The sequence below is a fragment of the Tenrec ecaudatus genome, chromosome 14 (assembly GCF_050624435.1).
Source record: "Tenrec ecaudatus isolate mTenEca1 chromosome 14, mTenEca1.hap1, whole genome shotgun sequence".
Taxonomy (NCBI): Eukaryota; Metazoa; Chordata; class Mammalia; order Afrosoricida; family Tenrecidae; genus Tenrec; species Tenrec ecaudatus.
The window spans coordinates 117,242,304-117,257,849 of record NC_134543.1 but is presented as its reverse complement, the minus strand read 5'-3'; the positions used below and the strand labels follow the sequence as shown (position 1 = coordinate 117,257,849).

General features: G+C 44.7%; 1 pseudogene; it reads right to left on the bottom strand.

The window, feature by feature from the left end:
• Window positions 1–8,280: 8,280 nt before the first annotated feature.
• Window positions 8,281–9,612, bottom strand: LOC142425761 (heterogeneous nuclear ribonucleoprotein K pseudogene; annotated as a pseudogene).
• Between the last annotated feature and the right edge of the window lie 5,934 nt (window positions 9,613–15,546).

The window sequence follows — 15,546 nt, the reverse complement described above, 5'->3', positions numbered from 1 at the left end:
TTTTTTAAAATTAAAAAATTATTTTATTCAGGGGCTCTTACAGCTCTTATAACAATCCGTGCATCAATTGTATCAAGCATATTTGTACATATATTCCATAATTATTTTCTAAACATTTACTTTCTATTGAGCACTTGGTATCAGCTCTCTTCCCCCCCCCTAATGACCCTCCTTGGGATAAATTATAAATTATTATTTTCATACACCAACTGCAATCTCCCTTCCCCCATGGTTTCTGTTGTTCCTCCCTTGAGAGGAAGGGGTTATATCAGTCATTGTGATTGGTTCCCCTTCTTCCTCTCCACTCCCCACCTTCCCCTTACCCTCCTAGTATTGCTACTCCCACTCCTGTTCCTGGATTCCGTGTGTTGTGAGCTCTTCTCTCTTATCTGTACCAGTGCACATGATTGAGTCTAGCAGGACTGGGGTCATGACAGTGGGGGTGAGGAAGCCTCAAGGAACCAGAGGAATATTGTGTGTTTCATTGATGCTGTACTGAGTCCTAGTTGACTCATCCCTTCCTTGTGATCCTTCTGTGAGGGGATGTCCCAATGTCTATAGATGGGTTTTGGATCACTGCTCAGACCACTCCTAGTTCTCAACAATATGGTTTTTTGTTTCTTTGTTTGTTTTGAGTCTTCTGATGCCTGTTACTCGATCCTGTTGACACCTCTCGATCACACAGGCTGATGTGCTTCTTCCATGTGGACTTGTTGCTTCCCTGCTAGATGGCCACTTATCTTCAAGTCTTTAAGACCCCAGATGCGATATCTTTTGATAGCCGGGCACCATTAGCTTTCTTCACCACATTACCTTATGCGCTTATTTTTTCTTCATCGATTGTGCCAGGAGGGTGAGCATTACAGAATGTTAGGTTGTTAGAGCAAAGTGTTCTTGCATTGAGGGAGGGCTTGAGCAGAGGCCTGAAGTCCATCTACTACTTCAGTGTATTACCATGTAAATATATGTACATGGCAAATACCTCTATTTTTATGAATTAATGTATTTACATATGTACATACCCATGCTTATACCTCTATCCAAGTAGCTTTGCTTCCTAAATCTTTCCTCCTGCCCCACCATCATGCTGTCCCTTTTTCTGCCTCTTAGTAATTCCTCCTAGCTAGATTGCTGTTGCTCGAACACCCCCAGGATCGCTGCATCCTCCTTGTTGTTGATTTTAATTCTCCAGTTGTTCTCCTGTCTATGTCGTTGTTTGCTCACCTCCCCCTTCCCCCGCTGCCTCCCCACCAGTCCCTCCAGAACGGTTGGTCTCCTTGCTTTCTCCTGGCGCTTGCTTCCCATGCCTATCTTATATAAGTAGGCAAGCCAACAATAACATAGACCAAATAAAAAGAAAATGAACTATCGAGTAAAAGGGGGAAATAAAAAGATAATAACTAGCAAAACCCCCCAACACCACACATAATTCTCGGTCTGTCCGCTGACCTTGATGACTGGTCCTGACGGGATTCCAGGAATTGCCCCTCCTAGCTTGAAGTCTATTTTTGGGGCTCCTCAGGGTTTTTGTGGCTTGGCTTTGTCCCCGCTGATGATCTGTTATGTTCCCTTCTTGGCTCTCCCCACTGTGGGGTGTTCAGAGCAGACTAACTCCCAGTCATGTGTGCCCAGTATTGCCCTCTTTTTCATTATGCTCTAGGGAGGGGTCATCATGTCTTGAGCTGTTGTTGGCCCTACAGTCCCCTCCGTGCCTTAGCAACTCCCTGCAGGGACATTTGTCCTCTGGGCTTGGTGTGCTGATATTGGGTCTCGGCGTCCCTCTCTCTGTTTCCTTCTTGGTTTGCTTCCATGTGGGCCTGACCTGCCAGTTCCCCTTTCCAACCAACCTCACAACATTTTTGAGGATTTACACCATCTTAGATGAAAAGGAGAAAGGCAATTCAGGGAGAAGAGATAGGTAGGCCCTCGGCCCTTCATGAGCAAAAAAGCAGACTAAGAAATTGCTCAGTTGCACATACGAACCTTTGGTTTTTATTTTATATGAAACATCTTTATTTTTTAATCATCTCAGTTAAAAAATACTCACTCCTTCTCAGAGATGGTCCATCTTACTCTGCCTTGGGAAGTTTTAAATACACCAAAATTGTGAGCACTTTTATTTAAAAGCACATAGACATTTTTGAATGGTAAGCCAGACGGGAATTTCTAATAATGGAACACAGGCAGTGAAACAAAGGAGGTCTCTCCAGCGACAAGCTGTAGGAAGGCATGGTTGAAGTCTAGCAGAGCACAGGCTGGGAAACGTGATCAGCACCTTGCATCACCCGCCTGCCCTCCGAGTCAACCGTTTGATGGGGCAAGCATGTTCTGCGAAAGGGGCTTACACACCCAATCTGGAAAACGCGTCTTTTGGGAACAGAGCTTGTGAGCCCCAAGTGCCCCAAAGCCAATCGTTTCCAACGCCTTACCTGCAAGAAGAGGGCAAAATCAAGGTGTGTTCAGCTTTGACTTTTCAGTAGATGTAACACAATCTTTCCATCCTCTGCTAAAGACAGGCTGTGTCCAAAGGTTGTAAGTTCTTCCACTTGGCCTTCTTTCTATCACGGCTTGGTGATAGAAAGGAACTATATTGTTGTTCCTTTGCCTCATTCTCTGCTGCTTGTTGGTGTCGCTGGTGTCTTCTCTATCCGAATCTTCAGAGCGTCTATATTTGTCATGATCTGGAAGGTGCTGGGATCGAATCCATCATCACCATCATCACTCCAATCCAGAAAGTCTTCCTCTTCCTACTTGGCCTTTGCTCGTCTCTGTTGGCTTCTCTTTTGGCTACCTTTTCTTTCAGTCTTTTCCCCTAATGTTTTCCTTTACATTTCTCGCTAGATTCATCTTTGTCAATTTTTTCCTCTTCCTGAAGCCTTTGCTTTATCTAAGTTGATACCAACAGTATCATCTCTTCCTCGGTATTCTTCGCCACGGATTTCTGCATTGGTGGCCACAAACAGGAACGGCTTTCCATAGAAAAGGAAAGATGTCAGGAAGACAGGCCAACAATGGCTGTGGGTCTTCATCTGGGCAGCCAAAGCAGAACCTGGTCAATTAAGAGTCTTCTTATTGGGAAGAGCTACGGACTATGGTGACCATGCTTTTCAACCTAGGAGGACTGAACCACATAATGTCCCCCCAAAATGGTCAAACACTACAATGATTTATTTATTTACTGCTGAGGAATGCAAGTGCTAGACAAAGTGCAATTAGAGTAGTTGAAGCTGTGTAATAAAACAGAGGGCATTTAACTACCAGTCTCCTGAAAGCATCACATCATCATTTCATTTTGGTAAGTCTAGTGTAAACACTCATAGCTATACCCTCTAGGACAGATTAGAATGGCCCCTGGATTTCCAATCCCGTAAATCTGTACAGGAGTAGAAAGCCTCACCTTTCTCATGAGGGACGGCTGGTGGTTTTGCACTGCCGACCTTATAGCTAGCAGGCCAACACATAACCCACGGCCACCAAGGCTTGCTCTCTGAGTTGGGATCGCCTTGGTGGCACTGAGTTTTTTTTCATGTAAAAGCTATGCTAAGTTTTGATATTTCCTTTTAAGGAAAGAGATTTCAAAAGAAAGATACTAGATGCTAAAGCAGGGTCCCTAAGCTTTGTGGGATGGTGCTACAAAACACTTCCTCAAGTCTTAAGTCATCTTGCATATAACCACCTGGTTACCACCAGAGTTGACACCATCGCTGTACGAGCTTTTGGTCCTTGAAATTCCACTGAACTCGGTGGATAGGGAACAAGCAGACAGTGGACTTTGGGAGTAATGAACCACTGGAAGTGTTGCCAAAGAAGTCCCTCTGGTCACTGGGATGATGTCAATCTGCCAGCAAGCCAGCTCTAAACCCTTCTGCACTTCATAGCAGTCACCTTAACTTTTTGAAAATTGTTCTCGAGTGATTAGAATTGTACTGAGAATAAGATCTCTAAGAAAATCCTGTAGTTCACAAATCCCACGGGAACAAGTTTGCTGATCTAGAAGAGTCTGTGACTATCTGCCTTCTCCTGGCTCAAAAAACCAATGGCCGTTCCCTCCTAGACACTTGCCCTCATGAAGAGATCACTGAAGATAGGGGTGCTATAGCAAAGTGTGGGGAAGAAACCAGATAGTGCCCAGCCATCAGAAAGAATAGTACCTGAGGTCTCAAAGGCTTGTCTTAAAACAAGCAGCCAGCTGAGCATCAGCTAAGTTCGCATCGATGAAGCAAACCAGCATGTATGATCTAAGGATTGTAAAGAATAAAATCCAAGACCAGAGGAGGAAAACTATATTAAAGCTTAGATCCTGAGCACCAAGTTTACAGAAAGTTATGAAATACAATGAAAGTGAAAAATCCATCTGCATGGTCCCCATGTGGACTAACCCTCCTATGACTGCCCTTTGACCACCAACCAGGGGTGTGAATGGCCTTGGGACCAGACAGAGTGCACTGGAAAATGGAGTACGGTAGATGTAGTTAAGATCTAACATTATCATTTTTTCTCCCTTTAGATCCATTTTAAGTTTGTTCTAATTTTTATTATTTTCTGCTTTCTTTTCTATTGAGGTTTGTCTCTGTTGTATTTATTTCTTCATGTTGTTGGAGTTTTGGAGGCCTTTTTGGTTTTTGGTTTTCATTTTAAGAAATGCAGGATCGGCTATCGAAAGAGATAGTGTCTGGGGTCTCAAAGGCTTGAAGGTGAACAAGCGTCCATCTAGCTCAGAAGCAATAAAGCCCACATGGAAGAAGCACACCAGCCGGTGCGATCACGAGGTGCCAAAGGGACCAGGTATAAGGCATCATGCAAAAAAAAAAAAAGAATATATATATACCATAGTGAATGAACGGGGAAGTGCAGAGTGGAGACCCAAGGCCCATTTGTCGGCCACTGGAGATCCCCTCATAGAGGGGTTTAGGAGAGGAGATGGGTCAATCAGGGTGCGAGGTAGTACCGATGAAGAACACAGCTTTCCCTCAGATCCTGGATGCTTCCTCCCCCCAACTGCCATGATCCGAATTCTACCTTGCAGGACTGGATAGGGCAGAGGCTGTACACTGGTGCATATGAGGGCTGGAGGCACAGGGAATCCAGGGTGGACGATACCTTCAGGACCAGGGGTGTGAGGGGTGATGCTGGGAGAGTGGAGGGTGAGTGGGTTGGAAAGGGGGAACTGATTACAGGGATCCACATTTGACCTCCTCCCTGGGAGATGGACAGCAGAGAGGGGGGGAAGGGAGACTCCAGATAGGGCAAGATATGACAAAATAACAATCTATAAATTATCAAGGGCTCATGAGGGAGGGGGAGCGGGGAGGGAGGGAAAAAAAAGAGGACCTGATAAAAAGGGCTTAAGTTGAGAGAAAATGCTTTGAAAATGATTAGGACAAAGAATATACGGATGTGCTTTATACAATTGATGTATGTATATGTATGGATTATGATAAGAGTTGTATGAGCCCCTAATAAATTTTTTTAAAAAAGAAAGAAAATGATTAGGGCAAAGAATGTACATATGTGCTTTATACAATTGATGTATGTATAGGTCTGGATTGTGATAAGAGTTGTATGAGCCCCTAATAAAATGTTTAAAAAAAGAAAAAAGAAATGCAGGATCAGTAAATCTATCGAGACAGCAATCGGATTAATAGTTTCCCAGGGTTACTGTAGGGACGGTTGGGAGGAAATAGGAAGCTAATAGTAACAAGTACAAGAAAGAAGAAAATGTCCTAGAATTGACTGTGGTGATGATTGCATTAAGTCATTAAACTGTATGATACATGAATTACGTACCAATAAAACTGTTAAAATGTAAAAAAAAACCAAAAACACCAATGGCCATAGACATGTGCCTAAACTTAGTATCGGTAAACTTACCCAGTCCAAGGAGTCCATGTGACTGTATCATCTTTCATCATGTACAGAAATTTCTAAAACGATTCTGATTTTTCAAAATGCTAGCGAAGCTATTCCTCACAATAAATTAAGCTCTCATATCAAGGAGCCGCATCAGAAAGGGTACAGAATAACTTTTCCATCTTAACATCTTATTTAAGACTGGGCCGTCGACTCCTGTGAACAGTTATAGCCTCAGAAACCCACAGGGTGCCGCTCTGTCGGCTCCTCAATGGCCGTGAGTCGGTGTGGGTTTTAATTGACTTGTACTCTCTTAGTGGGTGCCCAAAGCTTCCCAGGGATAGGAATCCTCATTTTTCTTCTGCAGGAGTATCTTGTGCCTTCACATTTTTGACCCTGCAGTTAGCAGCCCAACTCTTAAAGCCTCTATGCCACCAGGGCGCCTGAAAGTATTTTCAACTGTCAGGCCCAGATAAGATCAAAAAGAAAAGAAAAAATGCATGCAACTCTCAGATTTTACCACTAGATGGCGAATGCATTTTCTCACCCATTGGAGACAAATCTGGAGTTCCGCTTCACAAAGCAGAATGGGCCCTGCAAGTGAACAAAACTAGAGGAGATGTTTTTAATGGCCTTATCATCTAGTGGGGTTAAGAATCAAGGGTTTGACTTTTAAAGCAGATTATAAATCAAAAGATCGACAAGGACTTCTATGGAAAACCCCAAAGAAATAAGAGCTCCCAAAAGTTAGCAGATTTTTGGAAGAAGCGGTGTTTCCATCTGAAAGATCAGGAAGTGCTTGAACTGGCTGAGGTGGAGGACGGTGCATAAACGAATAAAGACTGAGGATACTGTGTTCAGGGAACGGCGGCTCGCTTCCTTGACAGAGCTAAGGTCTGTGATGGAGTTTGGGGCTTGATTGCTTTAAACGTGGAGCTGAAGAGATTATAACTAATGCAGTTAACAGTGGAGGGGACCCTGGCCGTTACTTACCCATCCCCAAACCTACTGACATCAAGTCACTTCCATCTCAAAATGACCCTCCAGAACCAAGACCTGCCCCTTCGCCCCTTGCTCTCCTGACACAGCAGATGAGTTTGAACCCCAGGTCTTCGGGTTAGCTGCTAAGCTACTTTAAACAATGTGAACGGAGGTTCCTTCAAAGTTACTTTGAGGCAACAATATGGGAGCCAGGCTCTGTTCCTCCACAGTTCCCAATTCAGGAAGAGTTGTTGTTTCGTTGTTGTTGTTGTGTGTCTTTGAATCGTTCCTACTGCCAGCAGCCCGATGCACACCAGAAGGAAACACTGCCCTGCCCTGCGCCACCCGCCCAATGGCCCTATGCCGGAGCCCTTCGCTGCAGCCCCTGTGCCAATCCATCTTGTTGAGAGCCTTCCTCTCTTTTTCTCTCCCTGTCGACTTAATCAGGCATGATGTCCTTCGCCTGGGACCCCTGGATAACCTGTCCAGAGTACGGAGACGCGGTCTCACCATCCTTGCCTCCAAGAAGCCGTCTGGCTATACTACTTCCAAGACAGATCTGTTGGTTCTTTTTTTCCCCTTAACTTAAGCAGTTTTACTGGCACTTCCTCCCCATATCTTACAATTCAGTAGTTCAGTCTTATCAAGGAGAGTAGTACAATCTTTATCTCAGTCAATTTTAGAACCTTTTCTTCTTCCTTGTACTCATTATTTGTGTATTTTTTCCCATTGTGGCCAAAACAAAATACTTCCACACGTAGAACAGTGCCGTTGGTTATACTCCTTAGGCTGTACAACCACTACTGATATCCCTTTCCAAATGATCCCACCACCAGTAACATAAACCAATGTCCCCGAAGCAAAAACTCTGCCCCTTCACCCATGGTCACGATAGGTCAAGTCTGGGAGCTGTTTGTTCTTTTCTTTTTTTTTTTTTTCAGGTTCACTAACTTTATTTTTAAAATTATGAAACATGTCTTACAAAAGAGCATTACACGCTGCTCTGAATTGAATGCCAGGGACATGTTTACTAGTGTTATCGTTATATCGTTACTTTTCCTCCTTGTTCCACCCCCCCCCAAAGGTTACAGTGACCCCAAAAGCAGGGTGTTCACAATCATTGCATGGGGGGATTTTCTTTAAACCACCAACAATGAACAAAAAATAAAATTCACTCACTCTGCTGCTGCTTCAAAATGTCAATGTTAGTTTCTGCCCCCCCTCCCCTCCCACCCTGGTAAGGAACTCTAACATTACATCTGGTGAACAGCAAAGATTCACTACACCTCGAATGCAGAACACCTGTGAAGCAGAGGGAAGTGGCTTTTCAAACAGAAGCATATTTTAAAAAAGCAAGACTCCTACAGTTCTTCCCTAGTCTTAGAAAAACTTCCAGAATACGGCTTCACACTATAAAAAATATCTTGTAAAAAATATATATATCTTGCATTAGAATCCTTCAGCATCTGCACACTGCTTCACACTGTTCTGCAGCAAGTACTGTGCATTCTGCATCTGGCCCTGTGTTCCTGGAATGGCAATGATCCGATCTTCAGACTCTTCTAATGGCTCATCAGTTTTGACGGAAGCCCCTGACTCATGACGAATTTGTTTAATTGGCTGACCACCTTTGCCAAAAATAGATCCAGCCAAATCTTTGGGAAGTTACTTGTGTAGTAATAATAGGTCCACCAAGATCACCATATGATCCACGACCCCCTGCATAGGAATAATCATATCCTGAGCCACCCTGTGCTTCGTAAGCCATCTGCCACTCTGAAACCAGCCAGGCCATCATATCGGTCTCAGGTCTCCCTCTTCGGTCATAAGCCACCAGCTCCCCGCCTCTAGGTGGTGGTGGAGGATGAAGAGTGCAGCTACCACCTCGTCCAGGAGGAGGAGGTGGTGGTCCTCCATGAGGGCTCATGTCATCATAATCTCTTCTAGACAGAGGCATGGCACGCCCACCCCGACCAGGAGGCATTCTGCCCAAACTACCCCTTCCCTGTGGCATGGGGAACCCCACAGGCCATCCACAGCAATCATCCAACCTCATTGTAAAACCACCATCATCATAGGTTTCACTGTAAAGATTGGGGTCATAAGGGTGTGCCGTCCTTTGATGGGTGACTCAGAGATCAGATCAAGGGTGATCTTTGTGCATGCTACCACTCGATCAGGTTTCCCTCCAATAAGAAAAACTCTGCCAGTGGAATGAGGACAGCATTCCTGGAAAAGCATGATTGCTGTCTGAGTAGTCTCGCGAAGCTCTTTGATTTTAGCACCTTTGACCCCAATAATTCCTCCTGCCAGACTCTGATGGATCAACAGTCTCAACTGGCAGTCCAAGTCGCTTCTTTAGAGTGTTGGTAAGTTAAGCATTCTACAGCATCCGATTGGAGCGGGAGCTGCCTGGTTGCAGTGGGTGAGGGAAGCTGCAGGCCCTCTGAGAAGGTAGGCATGATTTTCTTCAGACTTTTTCCAATTGTTTCAATATCAGCCCTGATATGCGCTCGGGGCCACTGCTGTCTGGGACTGACACACTGGCACTGTCGTCTGTACGAAGAGCCTGAATATTCTTGCCTCCTTTTCCAATCACTGCCCCAGCATTCTTGCTCCGAAGCAGAATGCGCAGCTCAACCATCTCATCGGTGTTCCTGAATCTTTTCAATGCTTGTTCCTCTTCCCTATTTTCTGCTGGGCGTTTACCAAATTCACCACTGGTTTCAGTGTTGGGGAAGGTTTGTTCTGGCTGTTCAGTTTCCATTTTCCTTTATTAAATGGCTAGAGAAATCAGTTATTATATATCCTTGCAGAGCAGAACAAAGTGTTCTGGGCGCGACCAACAACTGACACCCTAGTGCTGCAGTAGCCACGTGAGGCCGTTGTCCCTTCGCAGCCACGCTGCGCAGCCTCAGCCGGTCACAGCAAGACAGAGAACCAATCTGTTTGTTCTTTTCGCAGTCTGTGGTGTTTTCGATGTTCTTCACCAGCCCTGTAATCCAGACTCACCAAGTCTTCTTTGGTCTTCCTTATTCCATGCCCAACAGGCCGAGCAGGGACTCCCCAATCCCTTTAGACATAGTTATCCAGGCCACTGGTTTTTCACTTGAAAATCTCTTGACCGAAATGCGAATTTCTTGAGGGCAGGGATTTCCATTAGTTCGTCTTTGAGTCCCTAGCAAAATGCTGAGTGCGTATTAGTTATTCCAAGATAAAATGTCCTCATATATAGAGTTGTTCGTAGACTGGTTGTAGGGGATAAAGTCGTGATTGTTTGGACAACCGCAATCACTAGTGTGACAGCAATGAGTATACGCCGGAAGTGTGTTAAGGTAGATTGAAAGATCTGACAAATGAATATATACATGCGTGGTGAACGTAACCAGACACAAACATTAATAAGTGTCCGCCATTTTTCTCTGATTATAAAATGCCCACTGTTATTTTGACTGTTAAAAAAAATGTGTCCTACCATTAGAGAAGATAGATACCAAATCCAGTCACACTCACTGCCATCAAGTCAATGCTGACTCATAGGAACCCTCTGTGGGTTTCTGAGATTGTGTTTACGGGAGTAGAAAGTCAAGTCTTTCTCCTGATGAGCTGCTGGTGGTTTTGAAGTGTTGACCATGTGGATTATAGCCCAACGCATAACCATAGGTTCCTTACAAGTAAGGATGTTCAAAGACTGCACAGGCCCACCTCAGAGATGTTTCAGATTCCCGTCCGAACCAGTGCAATATAGTGCCTACACAATAAAGTAAGTCACGTGACTGCCTTTCGTTTCCCGGGACATATAAACATTATGCTTACATGATACTGCAGTCCATTAAGTGTGCAATAACATGATGAAATACTGTGAGAATGTTCAGTGTGACACAGAGACACGAAGTGAGCATATGCAGATGGAAAAATGGCATCGATAGACTTGCTAGGAGCAGGGTTGCCGCAAGCCTCCCGAGTGTGAAAAAACACCATCTCTGTGAAGCACGAGGCACTAAGCATAATAGCATGAGGTGAGCTGGTGACACATACTGAAGGTAACTCTAACGATGGGCCCACCACCCCTTTTCACCAGAAAGAAAAACAAATACCGAATACCCCCCTTGCAATGAAAACTATTTGTCCTCTAGCGCATAATCCAGGATAAAGTGTAGGCATCTGCTTCTGCTGCCCTCCTGTGTCTCTTCCAGGGACCACCAGAGGGCAGTATCACCCACTTTGGGAAATACTGCTTTTTTTCTTTTATGTAGTTGAGAAAATCAAGTATCCTTTATTTTGCAAACCAGAGAAGGTAAAGTTGAACATGCTCAAAAAAGCAAATAAACTCAAAAAAGGAGATCAGAGAGAGGGAAATAGTTTTCTTTCTTTTTTCTTTTGTTGTGAATCACAATAGGAAATCATTTAACTTCTTAAATCAATATACCCTCATGTGTAATTAAAGGAAACGCTGTGTGTGTATGTATGTATGTAAAACAAAGTTTACTCTTATATTTTAAACAAGTAAATTTATTTCATCCCCCGAAGTCTGGAAAATACTGCCCATAGGGGACTCTGTCAGACTCTGGGATAAGGGTGAGCGTTTTAGAGGCAGCTTTTATTATAAAAGTTGACTATGCCCTTGATGTCTCGATGTTGGATTCTCTCTTGTTCTCTTGCTTCTTTATCCCAAGCAGCATGGGCAATGGGTTCCTATACAAACAAAGCAAGTTTTACTATGGTATGTGGAAATCTTAGATTGCATACCATGTGAATTATAGGTACATGGTTTCATTGCTTAAATATAAATTTATCTGACAGCCAGTTACATGACTGATTAAAACATGGTCTCTGTATCTATTGGTTCCCCTTTTTTAAAAAAATCTTTTTATTGGGGCTCATAAGGCTCTTATCACAGTCTGTACATACATCAATTGAGCAAAGCACCCTTATACATTCGTTGCACTCGTCATTCACATAATTCACCTTCCACTTGGGTTCCTGGAATCAGCTCGGTTTCCCTTTTTTTCCCCGTTCCCCTCCCTCCCCGATCCCATCCCTGGTCCCTTAATAGTTTATAAATAATTATTATATCTTATCTTACACTCCCCGGCGTCTCCCCTCACCCGCCTCCCCATTGCCCATCTCCCAGAGAGGAGGTTACACATAGATCTCTGAGATCGGTTCTCCCTTTCTACACGCCCTTCCCTCCTGGTGTGCCACTCCCACCGCTGGTGTTGAGGGGTTGGTCTGTCCTAGATTCCCTGTGCCTCCAGATCCCCACTGCACCACTGTACATCCTCTGGTATAACCAGGTCCGCAAGGCAAGGTAGAATTGGGGTCATGATGATTGGGAGGGGAGGAAGCGTTCAGGAACTAGAGGAAGGTTTTTAGTTTCATTGTTGCTACACTGAACCCTGAGTGGCCCATCTCCTCCACACTACCCCTCTGGAAGGGGTGTACAGCTGTCTACAAATGGGCATTGGGTCCCCATCACGCACTCCCCCTCTTTCACGGTGTTGTGATTCTCACCACCACCCCACCTTTGTTGTTGGATCTATTGGTTCCTTTTTAAATTAATAATTCATTTCGCTGGGGGCTCTTACAGCTCTTATAACAATCCATACATAAATTGTATCAAACACATTTGTACATATGTTGCCATCATCATATTCAAAATATTTTCTTTCTGCTTGTGCCCTTGGTATCAGCTCCTCTTTTTTTCACTCCCTCGCCCACCCTCCCACCCTCATGGACCCCTGATAAATTATAAATTATTAGTATTTTAACATCTTACCATCCACTGTCTCCCTTTGTCCATGTTTCTGTTGTTTGTCCCCTGGGCTTGGGGGTTTATACATTAATCATTGTACTCTGTTCCCCATTTCTATTTTTAGCAGTTTTATTGGCATGTAATTCACATGTCAAAGTTCAATCATATGAAAGAAGTGTACAGTCATCTCCACAATCAGTTTCAGAACATTTTCCTCTTTCTTCTGCTGTCTTTTCGATTGAGGCTTTTCTCTGTTTTACTTTGGCATTGTTGTTGGTTGTTTTTTTTTTTTAATGTTTCTCTGTACAGGAAATCCAGGATGGGTAATGCTTTACAGAGAGTGCCTGCCCTGATGGGTTCTTGGAGGGTTATGGCAGGGGAGGCTGGCGGTGGGAGGGTAGGGAGCTGATAACAAGGAGTACCAGAAATACTGCTCTGTAACTATGCTCTCATCAGGGCTCTGTGCACTGTGGGTTGTGGTCTCATATTGGGGGAGGTAACTGAATGTGGGGGGCAGGGGTGTGCAAATTTCTTGAGCAAAAAGGGATCTTGAGTGTAAAAATATTCAGAAACCCTGCATCATTCCAAAAATTTTACGAAGGCAGCATTATTTGAACATAATGTATGTTTCAAGGCAATATGCCCAATTAGGACAGAGATGGAAAACTGGTGACTTAAGGCCCCCTCCATCTGCAGACCTGTTTCGTGGAATGCTTCGATTTGTGTGTGTGTGTGTGTGTGTGTGTGTGTGTGGTTAGTAGATATTACTGTTCAAACCACAAGAATTTTCGCATGCAGTTTAGACTTCTTCCTCCTCTTTCAAAGTTAGGAAGCCAGCTAACATGGGGTTCAGCTAACATCATCACCAGCTAGAGCCGGGCCGAGACCAGGGCCTTTAAATAGCGCGCTCGCTCGGCGGTGTGCCCGAGTCCCCTTGCTGCCTTCTGTCACATCGATGAGCTGTTCTTCCCCTGTATGTCGCCAGGCTGACCCCACAGACATCTGATTTCTGGGACTCCTGAGCCACTCATTTGCAACTGTGAGATTGCATGTCTCTGTTCAACCACACTGTCATCTACCTGCCCCACACAATGGTGTTCTGGAACTGTGTGAGTGTTGATATTTCGCGCAGTGGGTTGTAAAAAAAAATGCCTCCTGTGGTAGGTACATACTCTGGTGTCAACTTGAGACTATTAAGATTGAAGGGGTGGAGTTTAGTCTGTCAATCAGGTTGCAGCTTGATGACCTCATTTGGATGCACTATGGAGATAAATAGCTCTCTGGAGGCGAGACCTACACTCACCCTGCTTCGTCTTCCTGCTGACAAGACAGTGGAGAGACACTGATGGAGCCAGAGCCCTGGAGCTGGAGGAGCCACCTGGAGACCCATGCCAGTGCCGAGAGGCTTCCACCACCACTGGATACACAAGATTTTCCACCCACTGGCCTGTGATCTTCCTGCATTCAACATCATTGCATGGTTAAGTAAGTCTAAAGAGGAATTTATGGTCTAGTAACAATATATGGGGTAATGTTGGACTTATGGGCTTGATTCAAACTGAGCTGGGATGTTTTCTTAATATACATTTGCTCTTTGATATAAAGCTCTCTCTTACATATATATGAGTGTCTATGAATTTGTTTCTCTAGTGAAATCAGACTAACACACCTCTCTTGCCCCGCGGAACATAGGGGGGAACTTAAAAAAACAGGTGGAGCAATTTAATGAAAAGATCATAGAGGGAAAAAAAATCATAGAATTGTTCTTTTTAGCTCCCTCATAGACACCACTATTTCAACGTGCTGGGAGTCTCCAAGGGGTGCAACCAAAAGGCTGTCAGTTCAACTTCACCCAGAGGTGCCTTGGATGAAAGAGCTGGTGACCTGCCCCCTCCCCCCCAAATGAGCCATTGAAAATCCCAGGGAGCACAGTTCTGCGCGGACACACAATTCATACATGCATCAATTGAGCAAAGCACCCTTATACATTCGTTGCCCTCGTCATTCTCAAAATTTGCCTTCCACTTGTGTTCCTGGAATCAGCTCGTTTTCCTTTTTTCCCCCTCTTCCTCCCTCTTTGCTCCCCCCTTCCCCCTTTACCCTTAATAGTTTATAAATAATTATTTTGTCTTACCTTACACTGCCCGGCGTCTCCCCTCACCCACCTTCCCATTGCCCATCTCCCAGAAAGGAGGTTACACATAGATCTCCAAGATCGGTTCTCCCTTTCAATACCCCCTTCCCTCCCGGTGTTGCCACTCCCACCGCTGGTCCTGAGGGGTTCATCCATCCTAGATTCCCTGTGTTTCCAGATCCCTACTGCACCGCTGTACATCCTCTGGTCGGTCTAACCAGGTCCACGAGGTAGAATTGGGGTCATGATAATTGGGAGGGGAGGAAGCGTTCAGGAACCAGAGGAAGGTTTTGAGTTTCATTGTTGCTACACTAAACCCTGAGTGACTCATCTCCCCACGACCCCTCTGTAAGGGATGTCCAGCTGTCTACAGATGGGTATTGGGTCCCCATCATGCAATCCCCCTCATTCACGGTGATGTGATTTCTCCCCGCCCCCTGCCTTTGTTGTATGAGACCTGGTCTCCTCTGCCCTTCACGAACACCCATGTTAGTGTGCTGCTTCCGTGTGGGCTTTGTTGCTTCTGGGCTAGATGTCCGCTTGTTTGCTTTCAAGCCTTTAAGTCCACAGACGCTATATCTCTCAGTAGCCGGGCACCGTCAGCCTTCTTCACCACAATTACTTATGCACACATTCGTCTTCAGCATTTATGTGAGGAAGGTGATCACACAATGATTGTTTTTGTTCGTTGGTGTCTGCTACCTGGTCCATTCAACACCTCGTATTCACTTAGGCTTGTGTGCTTCTTCTCTGTGGGCTTTATTGCTTCTGAGCTAAATGGCCGCTTGTTTGCCTTCAAGCCTTTAAGACCCCAGATGCTATATCT